At 37.2% G+C, this 13745-nt stretch overlaps 1 protein-coding gene across 6 annotated transcripts in view; it reads right to left on the bottom strand.

The window, feature by feature from the left end:
- LOC125654091 (uncharacterized) overlaps positions 1 to 13745 on the bottom strand; it is a 68517-nt gene that overhangs the window by 42791 nt on the left and 11981 nt on the right. Inside the window, exons 1-4 of one of the 6 annotated variants that reach the window (XR_008796401.1) lie at positions 10212 to 10482; positions 3121 to 3176; positions 493 to 554; positions 149 to 222 (exon numbers count right to left, since the gene is read on the bottom strand). The exons of 2 other annotated variants lie outside the window; for them this stretch is intronic. The gene's annotated coding sequence lies outside the window, so the exon portion shown is untranslated. Of the gene's footprint in view, positions 1 to 148; positions 223 to 492; positions 555 to 3120; positions 3177 to 4382; positions 4694 to 10211; positions 10483 to 13745 lie in introns of those variants that run through there. 3 more of the 6 variants (XR_008796403.1, XR_008796402.1, XR_008796400.1) reach the window with 3 other exon arrangements.

The following is a 13745-nucleotide window of genomic DNA, read 5'->3' as shown; positions in this document are numbered from 1 at the left end:
TGCAATCATAATAAACTATACTGTCTTTAAAAAATTTAAAGGTTGAAAAAGCATAACATACATAAATATACTATATTAAATTAGTTTTTATTGTTTCAAGGATGATATGTTTAAGTTCTAGATATGAATTACTGGTAAGCAGCCTTACAGTGGATAATTTAGAAATTTTTTTACTGAGGTCTTCATTTTGCAAGCCTTGCAGTGTTCTGTATTTGGTAAAATCTGAAATAGATATTGAAAAAATATTATATTTAAAACATGATAAAATCATGAACTCTTTGGGAATAATTTATGATTCAATTGCAACTACATGTAGGATCGTCTATGAAATAGACATGGATGCCCTTTCTTGCAGAGTGGTGAGAAATCAACACACAGAACAATAGATGGAAGGAAGGACATAATTTAGATAATTATAACAAACATTATACAACCTAGCCATATACATGCTTGGATATGAAAAGTATCAATATTAAATGGGAGTATCTCTACCCATGACGAGCCTTGCTGCACATCATTCTGTCCCTGAGTATATTTAGAACGTGTCCCAGTTCCTAAAAATAAAAGAGTCGGATTAGAAAGCTTTAATATGTTATGTGATGCACTACTTGTGTAAAAATTGAGCAAACATGTTCATTCAACTTCATAAAGATGTGTATTTTGGATCCATACCCAAAATATATATTGACTAATTCCTATCATATCAAAGTAATCAAATTGTGAGCTGCTGATTCTTTAGAAAATTACTTTCTTACCAATATATCAATATACTTTCCCCAAAGCAGTAAAGTTTAATATATTTATTGAACGGATTTTTAGCTCACCTGAGCTGAAAGCTCAAGTGAGCTTTTCTGATCACACGTATTCCGGCGTCCGTCCGTCCGTCCGTCTGTCCGTCCGTCTGTAAACTTTTCACATTTTCAACTTCTTCTCAACAACCACTGGGCCAATTTCAACCAAAGTTGGCACAAAGCATCCTTAGGTAAAGCGAATTCTAAATTGTTAAAATAAAGGGCCAGGCCACCTTCCAAGGGGAGATAATCAAGAAAAGGTAAAAATAGGGTAGGGTCATTAAAAAATCTTCTTCTCAAGAACCACTGGGCCAGAAAAGATGAAATTTATAGATAAGCTTTATTAGGTAGTGCAGATTCTAAATTGTTAAAATCATGGCCCCCGGGGGTCGGATGGGGCCACAATAGGGGATCAAAGTTTTACATACAAATATATAGGGAAAATCTTTAAAAATCTATCTTCTTCTCAAGAACCACTGAGCCAGAAAAGCTAAGATTTATATGAAAGCTTCCTGATATAGTGTAAATTCAAAATTGTTAAAATCATGGCCCCCGGGGGTCGGATAGGGCCACAATAGGGGGTCAACGTTTTACATACAAATATATAGGGAAAATCTTTAAAAATCTTCTTCTCAAGAACCACTGAGCCAGAAGAGCTGAGATTTATATGAAAGTTTCCTGATATAGTGTAAATTCAAAATTGTTAAAATCATGGCCCCCGGGGGTCGAATAGGGCCACAATAGGGGGTCAATGTTTTACATACAAATATATAGGAAAAATCTTTAAAAACCTTCTTCCCAAGAACCACTGAGCCAGAAAAGCTGAGATTTATATGAAAGCTTCCTGATATAGTACAGATTCTAAATTGTTAAAATCATGGCCCCCGGGGATCGGATAGGGCCACAATAGGGGGTCAAAGTTTTTTCCTTTTTTATTTTTTTTTTCTCGGTTTTTTGTTGTTGTTGTTGTTTTTGATATAGTGCAGATTCAAGTTTGTTAAAATCATGGACCCCGGGGATTGGATGGGGCCTCAAGGGGGGCATCAAAGTTTTGCATACAAATTTATAGGAACAATCTTTAAAAATCTTCTTCCCAGAACCACTAAGGCAGAAAAGCTGAGATTTATATGAAAGCTTTCTGATATAGTGCAAATTCAGGTTTGTTAAAAGCATGCCCCCCGGGAGTAGAATGGGGCCACAATAGGGGATCAAAGTTTTACATACAAATATATAGGGAAAATCTTTAAAAATCTTCTTCTCAAGAACCATTGGATCAAAGAAGTTCACATTTACATGAAAGCTTTCTGACATAGTGTAGATTCAAGTTTGCAAAAACCATGGCCTCCAGGGGTAGGTTTGGGGCCATAATAGGGACTACGGTTTTACATGCAAATAGATATGGAAAATCTTCTGATGTGGACCAAGGTGACACAGGTGAGCGATGTGGCCCATGGGCCTCTTGTTTTATAAACTGGTGGTGTCTTTCATGGTCTTCTTCCTCACTGGAAAAATACTGTTGTCTTGTTAATACATGGTTTTGAAGTGGACATTGTTTTCAGAAGTAAGGATGTAGATGTAAATCATGTTTTCCCCACAACCCCTGGCCAATGGATTTGAATAATTAGGAGCTAGGATGAACTAAAAATTGTCTACCACATCCACATACAAACAAGAGGCCCAAGGACCACATCGCTCACCTGAGTCACTTTGGCTCATACATACATGTATGTATTTAAAGATTTTTCCTATATATTTGTATGCAAAACTTTGATCCCCCATGCGACCCCATCCTACCCCTGGGAGCCATAATTTTCACAAACTGAAATCTGAAATATGTCAGGAAGCTTTCATGTCAATATCAGCTTTTCTGGCTCAGTGGTTCTTGAGAAAAAGATTTTTAAACATTTTCCTTATATATTTGTATGTAAAAACTTTGATCCCCTATTGTGGCCCCATCCAACCCCCAGGGGCCATGATTTTAATAAACGTGAATTTGTACTATGCCAGTAAGCTGTCATGTAAATTTCAGCTTTTCTGGCCGAGTGGCTCTTGACTAGAAGATTTTTTAATGACCCCACCCTATTTTTGCATTTTTGTGATTATCTCCCCTTTGAAAGGGACATGACCCTTCTTTTGAACAAACTTGAAAGCCCTTCACTCAAGGATGCTTTGTGGGAAGTTTGGTTGAAATTGGTCCAGCGGTTCTTGAGAAGAAGTCGAAAATGTAAAACGTTTATGACGCCCGACGACGACAGACAACGGGCAAATTTTGATCAGAAAAGCTCACTTGAGCCTTTGGCTCAGGTGAGCTAAAAATATAAATGCTCACCATTTACGAATATCACAGTTTATCATTCCTGTCGGTGCATGGAGTAAACTGCCAATCTGTAAGATATTTAATTATCAAATACTTTTATGCTATTCTCTAAACTGAGCACACTAAAAACTGTAATTCATATAATACAACACAAGAGATGTTTCTAAAACACATATGCCCCCCAAGTTGCAAAATTGAAAGGGTTATACCCGTGCCTCATTTAATTGATAGTAGTTACACCAATTCAAAATATTGAGCAGACAATACCTTCCTATGTCAAGAGTGGACTGACCATGTGACCTAAGAATCAATAGGGGTCATCTACTCCTTATATATGCTGTACAAGTGTACCAAGTTTGTTGTCAATCAACCAATTCATTCGTAAAATATAGGAAACATCCCCCTTAATGTATTGAATAGTATGGAGGAGAAAGCATGGGCAGGAAGATAGACATGAACTCTGATAAGCCATATAGGAGGAGAAGCGTTCACAAACTATTTTATACCATACACCCCTCAGATCCACTTTAACTTTAAGGATAGCAATTGGATCCTCCTGTCCCTACAACTTGCACATCTACAAATGGCATTGAAGCATTGTACAAATTCTCAAGTCTATCAGATAAGCCATATAGGAGAAGTGTTCACAAGGTATTTTAACATCCTCCACCCCTTTTAGATCCACTATATCTTTTAGGAAAAACTTTGGATCCTCCCATTCCGACAATATGCACATCTACAAATGACAATTAAGCATTGTACAAAGTTTCAAGTTTATCCAATAAGCCATATGGGAGGAGAAGAGTTCATAAGCTATTTTACATCTTCCACCCCTCTTAGATCCACTATAACTCTTAGGAAAACAATTGGATCCTCCCGTCCCAACAATATTCACATCTGCAAATGACAATGAAGCATTGTACAAAGTTTCAAGTCTATCTGATAAGCCATATAGGTGGAGAAGCGTTCACAAGATTTTGTGACAGAAGGAAGGACGGACAGAAAGTACAAATACAATATGTCTCCCCCTGGAAGAGGGAAGATATAATTATATGAGTGCATGTTTATATACACACAGCACTAAACATAACTTAAAGTAATTCCACCCTCCTATGATGTCATCAGATTTTGCAAAATCAATGATTTATTTACTAGATTTATGCATGATAGGAACATAAATTTTGTTAGTCTTTTCCGATAGTTATTGTAAAAAAACAACCTGTTAAAACAAGAGGTACTGTGAGCAATGCTCACTAAGAATACCCCTCGCTTACCCCAATCTCCTAAAGGGTGTTGGAAATAGGTAAAACTTCAATATTATGATCCAAAAGGTATCTAGGAACACAGCATCTCCATGCGATGAAAAAAGCCGTTAAAGAATTTAAATGGAAACCATATTGCTACTTTGATGTCCAGTGCGCGTGACCTTTGACCTTTTGACCCCAAAATCGATAGGGAACATCTTCATCCCATGGGTAGTCCATATATATGATATGGTGACGGTAGGTGGAAAGGATAATGCTTTAGAGCCCGGAAACCATTGCGTCTACAGACGGACGGACAGACAGACGGACAACCCGATTCCAGTATACCCCCCCCCCCCCCCCACACACACACACAACTTGTTGCGGGGGGTATAATAAACTATTTCAAAAGTCTAAGTTATAGATGAATAATCAATGATACGATTTAAATCAAAATAGATGTGTGTAACATTTCACTATAAAGAGTTGTATGAAAATGTGATTTGTGGAAATAAATAATAATGCTATAATTCTAATTAGAGGCCTGTGATCTTTATCACATCCTAATTAGTGTTAGAGTCAGCCCCCTGAACTGGAGCATATCCTAATTAGTGTTAGAATCAGGCTCGTGAACTGGATCATATCCTAATTAGTGTTAGAATCAGGCCCGTGAACTCAATCACATGCTAGTTAGTGTTAGAATCAGGCCCGTGAACTGGATCACATTTTGATTAGTGTTAGAATCAGGCCCGTGAACTCAATCACATGCTAGTTAGTGTTAGAATCAGGCCCGTGAACTGGATCACATTTTGATTAGTGTTAGAATCAGGCCCGTGAACTGGATCATATATCCTAATTAATATTAGAATCAGGCCCGTGAACTCAATCACATGCTAATTAGTGTTAGAATCAGGCCCGTGAACTCAATCACATTTTACTTAGTGTTAGAATTAGGCCCGTGAACTCAATCACATGCTAATTAGTTTTAGAATCAGGCCCGTGAACTCAATCACATGCTAGTTAGTGTTAGAATCAGGCCCGTGAACTGGATCACATTTTAATTAGTGTTAGAATCAAGCCCGTGAACTGGATCATATCCTGATTAGTTTTAGAATCAGGCCCGTGAACTCAATCACATTTTACTTAGTTTTAGAATTAGGCCCGTGAACTCAATCACATTTAATTAGTGTTAGAATCAGGCCCGTGAAGTCAACCACATGCTAGTTAGTGTTAGAATCAGGCCCGTGAACTGGATCACATTTTGATTAGTGTTAGAATCAGGCCCGTGAACTGGATCATATCCTAATTAGTGTTAGAATCAGGCCCGTGAACTCAATCACATGCTAATTAGTGTTAGAATCAGGCCCGTGAACTCAATCACATTTTACTTAGTGTTAGAATTAGGCCCGTGAACTCAATCACATGCTAATTAGTGTTAGAATCAGGCCCGTGAACTCAATCACATGCTAGTTAGTGTTAGAATCAGGCCCGTGAACTGGATCACATTTTAATTAGTGTTAGAATCAAGCCCGTGAACTGGATCATATCCTGATTAGTTTTAGAATCAGGCCCGTGAACTCAATTACATTTTACTTAGTTTTAGAATTAGGCCCGTGAACTCAATCACATTTAATTAGTGTTAGAATCAGGCCCGTGAAGTCAACCACATGCTAGTTAGTGTTAGAATCAGGCCCGTGAACTGGATCACATTTTGATTAGTGTTAGAATCAGGACCGTGAACTGGATCATATCCTAATTAGTGTTAGAATCAGGCCCGTGAACTCAATCACATGCTAATTAGTGTTAGAATCGGGACCGTGAACTGGATCACATTTTAATTAATGTTAGAATCAGGCCCGTGAACTGGATCATATCCTAATTAGTGTTAGAAGCAGGCCCGTGAACTCAATCACATGCTAATTAGTGTTAGAATCAGGCCCGTGAACTCAATCACATTTTACTTAGTGTTAGAATTAGGCCCGTGAACTCAATCACATGCTAATTAGTTTTAGAATCAGGCCCGTGAACTCAATCACATGCTAGTTAGTGTTAGAATCAGGCCCGTGAACTGGATCACATTTTAATTAGTGTTAGAATCAAGCCCGTGAACTGGATCATATCCTGATTAGTTTTAGAATCAGGCCCGTGAACTCAATCACATTTTACTTAGTTTTAGAATTAGGCCCGTGAACTCAATCACATTTAATTAGTGTTAGAATCAGGCCCGTGAAGTCAACCACATGCTAGTTAGTGTTAGAATCAGGCCCGTGAACTGGATCACATTTTGATTAGTGTTAGAATCAGGCCCGTGAACTGGATCATATCCTAATTAGTGTTAGAATCAGGCCCGTGAACTCAATCACATGCTAATTAGTGTTAGAATCAGGCCCGTGAACTCAATCACATTTTACTTAGTGTTAGAATTAGGCCCGTGAACTCAATCACATGCTAATTAGTGTTAGAATCAGGCCCGTGAACTCAATCACATGCTAGTTAGTGTTAGAATCAGGCCCGTGAACTGGATCACATTTTAATTAGTGTTAGAATCAAGCCCGTGAACTGGATCATATCCTGATTAGTTTTAGAATCAGGCCCGTGAACTCAATTACATTTTACTTAGTTTTAGAATTAGGCCCGTGAACTCAATCACATTTAATTAGTGTTAGAATCAGGCCCGTGAAGTCAACCACATGCTAGTTAGTGTTAGAATCAGGCCCGTGAACTGGATCACATTTTGATTAGTGTTAGAATCAGGCCCGTGAACTGGATCACATGCTAATTAGTGTTAGAATCAGGCCCGTGAACTCAATCACATGCTAGTTAGTGTTAGAATCAGGCCCGTGAACTGGATCACATTTTAATTAGTGTTAGAATCAAGCCCGTGAACTGGATCATATCCTGATTAGTTTTAGAATCAGGCCCGTGAACTCAATTACATTTTACTTAGTTTTAGAATTAGGCCCGTGAACTCAATCACATTTAATTAGTGTTAGAATCAGGCCCGTGAAGTCAACCACATGCTAGTTAGTGTTAGAATCAGGCCCGTGAACTGGATCACATTTTGATTAGTGTTAGAATCAGGCCCGTGAACTGGATCATATCCTAATTAGTGTTAGAATCAGGCCCGTGAACTCAATCACATGCTAGTTAGTGTTAGAATCAGGCCCGTGAACTGGATCACATTTTAATTAGTGTTAGAATCAAGCCCGTGAACTGGATCATATCCTGATTAGTTTTAGAATCAGGCCCGTGAACTCAATCACATTTTACTTAGTTTTAGAATTAGGCCCGTGAACTCAATCACATTTAATTAGTGTTAGAATCAGGCCCGTGAAGTCAACCACATGCTAGTTAGTGTTAGAATCAGGCCCGTGAACTGGATCACATTTTGATTAGTGTTAGAATCAGGCCCGTGAACTGGATCATATCCTAATTAGTGTTAGAATCAGGCCCGTGAACTCAATCACATGCTAATTAGTGTTAGAATCAGGCCCGTGAACTCAATCACATTTTACTTAGTGTTAGAATTAGGCCCGTGAACTCAATCACATGCTAATTAGTGTTAGAATCAGGCCCGTGAACTCAATCACATGCTAGTTAGTGTTAGAATCAGGCCTGTGAACTGGATCACATTTTAATTAGTGTTAGAATCAAGCCCGTGAACTGGATCATATCCTGATTAGTTTTAGAATCAGGCCCGTGAACTCAATTACATTTTACTTAGTTTTAGAATTAGGCCCGTGAACTCAATCACATTTAATTAGTGTTAGAATCAGGCCCGTGAAGTCAACCACATGCTAGTTAGTGTTAGAATCAGGCCCGTGAACTGGATCACATTTTGATTAGTGTTAGAATCAGGCCCGTGAACTGGATCATATCCTAATTAGTGTTAGAATCAGGCCCGTGAACTCAATCACATGCTAATTAGTGTTAGAATCGGGACCGTGAACTGGATCACATTTTAATTAATGTTAGAATCAGGCCCGTGAACTGGATCATATCCTAATTAGTGTTAGAAGCAGGCCCGTGAACTCAATCACATGCTAATTAGTGTTAGAATCGGGACCGTGAACTGGATCACATTTTAAATAATGTTAGAATCAGGCCCGTGAACTGGATCATATCCTAATTAGTGTTAGAATTAGGCCCGTGAACTCAATCACATGCTAATTAGTATTAGAATCAGGCCCATAAACTCAATCACATTTTAAATAACGTTAGAATCAGGCCCGTGAACTGGATCATATCCTGATTAGTTTTAGAATCAGGCCCGTGAACTCAATCACATTTTACTTAGTTTTAGAATCAGGCCCGTGAACTGGATCATATCCTAATTAGTGTTAGAATCAGGCCCGTGAACTCAATCACATGCTAGTTAGTGTTAGAATCAGGCCCGTGAACTGGATCACATTTTGATTAGTGTTAGAATCAGGCCCGTGAACTGGATCATATCCTAATTAGTGTTAGAATCAGGCCCGTGAACTCAATCACATGTTAGTTAGTGTTAGAATCAGGCCCGTGAACTGGATCACATTTTAATTAATGTTAGAATCAGGCCCGTGAACTGGATCATATCCTAATTAGTGTTAGAAGCAGGCCCGTGAACTCAATCACATGCTAATTAGTGTTAGAATCGGGACCGTGAACTGGATCACATTTTAAATAATGTTAGAATCAGGCCCGTGAACTGGATCATATCCTAATTAGTGTTAGAAGCAGGTCCGTGAACTCAATCACATGCTAATTAGTATTAGAATCAGGCCCGTAAACTCAATCACATTTTAAATAATGTTAGAATCAGGCCCGTGAACTGGATCATATCCTAATTAGTGTTAGAAGCAGGCCCGTGCACTCAATCACATGCTAATTAGTATTAGAATCAGGCCCGTAAACTCAATCACATGCTAATTAGTGTTAGAATCAGGCCCGTGAACTCAATCACATGCTAATTAGTGTTAGACTCAGGCCCGTGAACTGGATCACATTTTGATTAGTGTTAGAATCAGGACCGTGAACTGGATCATAACCTAATTAGTGTTAGAAGCAGGCCCGTGAACTCAATCACATGCTAGTTAGTGTTAGAATCGGGACCGTGAACTGGATCACATTTTAATTAATGTTAGAATCAGGCCCGTGAACTGGATCATATCCTAATTAGTGTTAGAAGCAGGCCCGTGAACTCAATCACATGCTAATTAGTGTTAGAATCGGGACCGTGAACTGGATCACATTTTAAATAATGTTAGAATCAGGCCCGTGAACTGGATCATATCCTAATTAGTGTTAGAAGCAGGCCCGTGAACTCAATCACATGCTAATTAGTATTAGAATCAGGCCCGTAAACTCAATCACATTTTAAATAACGTTAGAATCAGGCCCGTGAACTGGATCATATCCTAATTAGTGTTAGAAGCAGGCCCGTGCACTCAGTCACATGCTAATTAGTATTAGAATCAGGCCCGTAAACTCAATCACATGCTAATTAGTGTTAGAATCAGGCCCGTGAACTCAATCACATGCTAATTAGTGTTAGACTCAGGCCCGTGAACTGGATCACATTTTGATTAGTGTTAGAATCAGGCCCGTAAACTGCATCATATCCTGATTAGTGTTAGAATCAGGCCCGTGAACTCAATTACATCCTAATTAATGTTAGAATCAGGCCCGTGAACTGGATCATATCCTAATTAGTGTTAGAGTCAGGCCCGTGAAATCAATCACATCCTTTTTAGTGTTAGAGACAGGCCCGTGAAGTGGACCATATCCTAATTAGAAGCCCATGAACTCAATCACATCCTAATTAGAACCCAGTGAACTCAATAAAATCCTTATTAGTGTTGATTCTGTACCTCCACTTACAAAAGATTTTTAATATGCATCTCGGGTACGAGTTAATACTAGACCTTTAGTAAAAACGAAAGTAAATTGTATGACGTATGCAATTTGTGTGTGTTTGAGTTCACGGAACTTCCGATTGTATCAGTTCACGGGCTTATAGACCCTGCCGTCTGAAGATACCCTGGATATCCTGTTGCAGGATGACCCAAACGATCATGCATTCAGTATAAACATGTAAGTTGATGTAGCCACATAGGTCGACTAGAAAAAAAAAAAAAACGTTCGCGTTATGTCATGTTATGAAAAATTCACGATTAATATATTAACCGTGATTTGATGCCATAATTTGTCGTTTCATGAAAGAACATATTTATATTTTATGATATCTAAACCAAGTGTATAACACCCAAATGTTTATTAAGAGCTGAACATATCTAACATCAATTAATCTGTCCTGGACCGGCATTAATCACTCTGACCCCCCCCCCCCTTTTTGGTATCTCCTCACCTGACGCGCGAGTGTAAGAAGAGGGTGGATTTAGTGTACGATGAGAAAAGGGTGGGATGGTTTTAATCAGACTGGACATTCATGACCATTGGTGCAGAGGCTATTTTCCAAGATTTTCTATGTTTATAAAAAAAATTATCTTTCTATGAAAAGAAAACACAATCTGTTAGGAAAGCATATATTGCATTATTGTATTATCATTCATAATAATAGAATTTATTACCGTAATTTGAGGTTTTTCTTCATATTGTAACAGAAATAAAAACAAAATGTGTGTTTGGGACAAAAGGTGTGTGCGCGTGTGTGTGTAGGGGGGGGGGGGGGGGGTAACATCAATCAAAATCTGGTTATGACAGGCTATTGAAAAAGCATTTAATTATATGATCCATACATGCTGGTGTGCTATGAGCTGATGGGCATGCGCCCAGTTCTTGCTTAGATTTTCTCTAATTTCGACTAAATCCACACTCCATCAGAGTACCATGCCAGGAGGTTTAGACACTGTACAATGAAGAACCAATTCAATTCTACTTTAAATCTGACCATTCAATTTCCCTCAGTGCACAATATTTTCGCTGGACACTGTATATTTTAACCTGAATTTCTTCAGTATTTGCTCCCATTTATATGTTGGGCATAATGCTAACACCTCCATGATGCTTAGTGGGTTTGTTTTTTCAATACGCACTCTGCTACACTCGCAAAGTATAATGAAATATTCCATTCATTTGATTTCTAACATATGTATGTAATCCCTTCCCAAATAGCACTTCAAATATAGGACATCTCTATCTTTAAATAAATATGATCAGTACTTTCGTGCGAAACTGTCCCTTACTATCATAAAGCTTATATTCTGCTTTAAAACACAAAACAATAATTCTTAATTGTATTTTTTCATCTTTAAAAACGTTATTGACATCCCAATATTTAGTGGGAAGCTTCCAGGTATCTTCCACTAGTGACAGTCTACTGACAAATCCAGACATGCATTGGAAGTATGTTGATGTGGAGGACACAGGGACACCTGATCAAAGAACTGTGGCATTTCATTCGGAGTGACAACCTGGCATTCAGTTGGTATGACTCTTTGAGGTTGAATATAGGGTTAAATCCGTATACATTTGGTTAACAATCAAATGAATCCAGATAATACATTTGCAAATGGAATCATGGCATTATGGTACACTGATATGCGTGTACCATTTTACTGTTTATCGTTGCATTACTAGATATAACATGCATACAAAAAGAGACAAAACACGGAAAATCATTTTCTGTTTCTAATTATAAGGTATGATAAGTGTTTTAAATGCTGACAAATAAGGTATGATGACCAATACTGATTTTATTTGGATTTTTTTCAGATATGGGACCTGATTATTCAGAGAATTGCAGATTTTATGAAGCTGTTTTTGACAGAAGATTTGTTTTCTCCATCTGTGTTGCCATCAACCATTATACTGAGATGGTCATATCTAGGGGGAATGATTGTCATATGCTTCCCGAGGAAGTTCGAACCCTCTCACTGAAGAGGAACTGTACAGGTATTACTAGTTTTAAAGTACCGATATTGTGACAGTGATTTCCAGTTTAAAATGAATAATAAAATGCATTTTATAAGATTACTTTTACCAAAATTAATCTGGCTGTGCATCTAACGCATTTATTAAATGTGTATAACAATTACCCCGGATAAAATTTTACAAGCAATTAAACGCATAATTTTCAGAGGGCCTTAATTATAGAAAACATTTACAGAGCCAACTGAGTATTCAAAAGCTCTGAGAATACATCAGTATATTGGGGCTAAGTATAAAAAAAATCATTTTTTTTCCTTCAGATTGTTGGGTTTTATCTTATACATGTCTGTTGAGAAGTTCCTGTCGATAAACAGATATTGGTCAACGCATGCCCCTATCGGAACAACCTAGTATCAAAAATTATGTCTAGAAATATGTTTTAAGAGGTTGAATATAAGAAGAACAATTTTTATTAAATATAATGCAAGTACATTTAAATTTAGTGATGGAAAGTAAGTACTTGAACATTTGTATGCATGTACAATGAACTTGGGGAGGAAAGATGGGCATTATTTTCGCATAGCATTTGATATCATAATGGTGTTGTTGCTTAGCAACCAAATATATTTGAATATAAAAAAATAGATCATTTTAGATTTTAACAGGAAAGATCTTTGTTTTAATGTTGCAATATTTATACTATTTAGTGGGATACAATGGCAAAACGTCATATTATTAGAAAATGATGAATATGTATATGAAGTACGAAATTTCCATTTAATGACCTTTGACCTTAATTCTCTTCATTATATTTTTTGTTAAAAACCTTTTAAATGATTAAGATCTAGTCAAAGATTATACATTTGTATTTCTAAAATAATGTGACATTTACTAATCATCATGCAATGTAATTATGTTTGAATTGTCGAATGGATGTAGAAAGGCAAATTATGGTCAAAATTACACCATGAGTGTTGTTACTTAGCAACCAAAAATATTCGTTTGTCAATAAAATTGATTAATTTGATTGTGATGTTTTTGTAGTATTTTAAAAGACACATCAGCTCATACATTTAGAATTTCCTATTTTTGACTCGAATCTAGTGAGAAGGGTCGTAATATTTATATTCCAGAGAAAAAAAAATTGCAAAAATGTGCATTTAAATGACCTTTGACCCCGTAGAACTATTTGGGGTCATGGACTAACATGACAAAATATATGTAAAAAGGTTCCCTGTCCAATTCGTAACAAAATTATGTCGCATGTCTACCTAAAATCGTGATACATGCAGATGTAACTCGATTTAAAAATATTGTCATTTAGTCTTTAAAAACCTCCAAAATGTGCCGGTAGAGAAAGGGTTAAGATAAATGGCAATTCAACTGATTTTTTCACATGTGATGTTAGGGTAAGACCGGGCGAATATTTATCCCCTTTTCTGTTTGCTTTGTGTATTAACGATCTTGAATAATTTTTTTTTTTACAAGAGAAACGCCTACAAAGTGTTACTAATTCAATTGAAG

The sequence above is a fragment of the Ostrea edulis genome, chromosome 7 (assembly GCF_947568905.1).
Source record: "Ostrea edulis chromosome 7, xbOstEdul1.1, whole genome shotgun sequence".
Taxonomy (NCBI): Eukaryota; Metazoa; Mollusca; class Bivalvia; order Ostreida; family Ostreidae; genus Ostrea; species Ostrea edulis.
The sequence above is the reverse complement of the archived record's forward strand: the minus strand, read 5'-3'. Positions and strand labels throughout refer to the sequence as shown.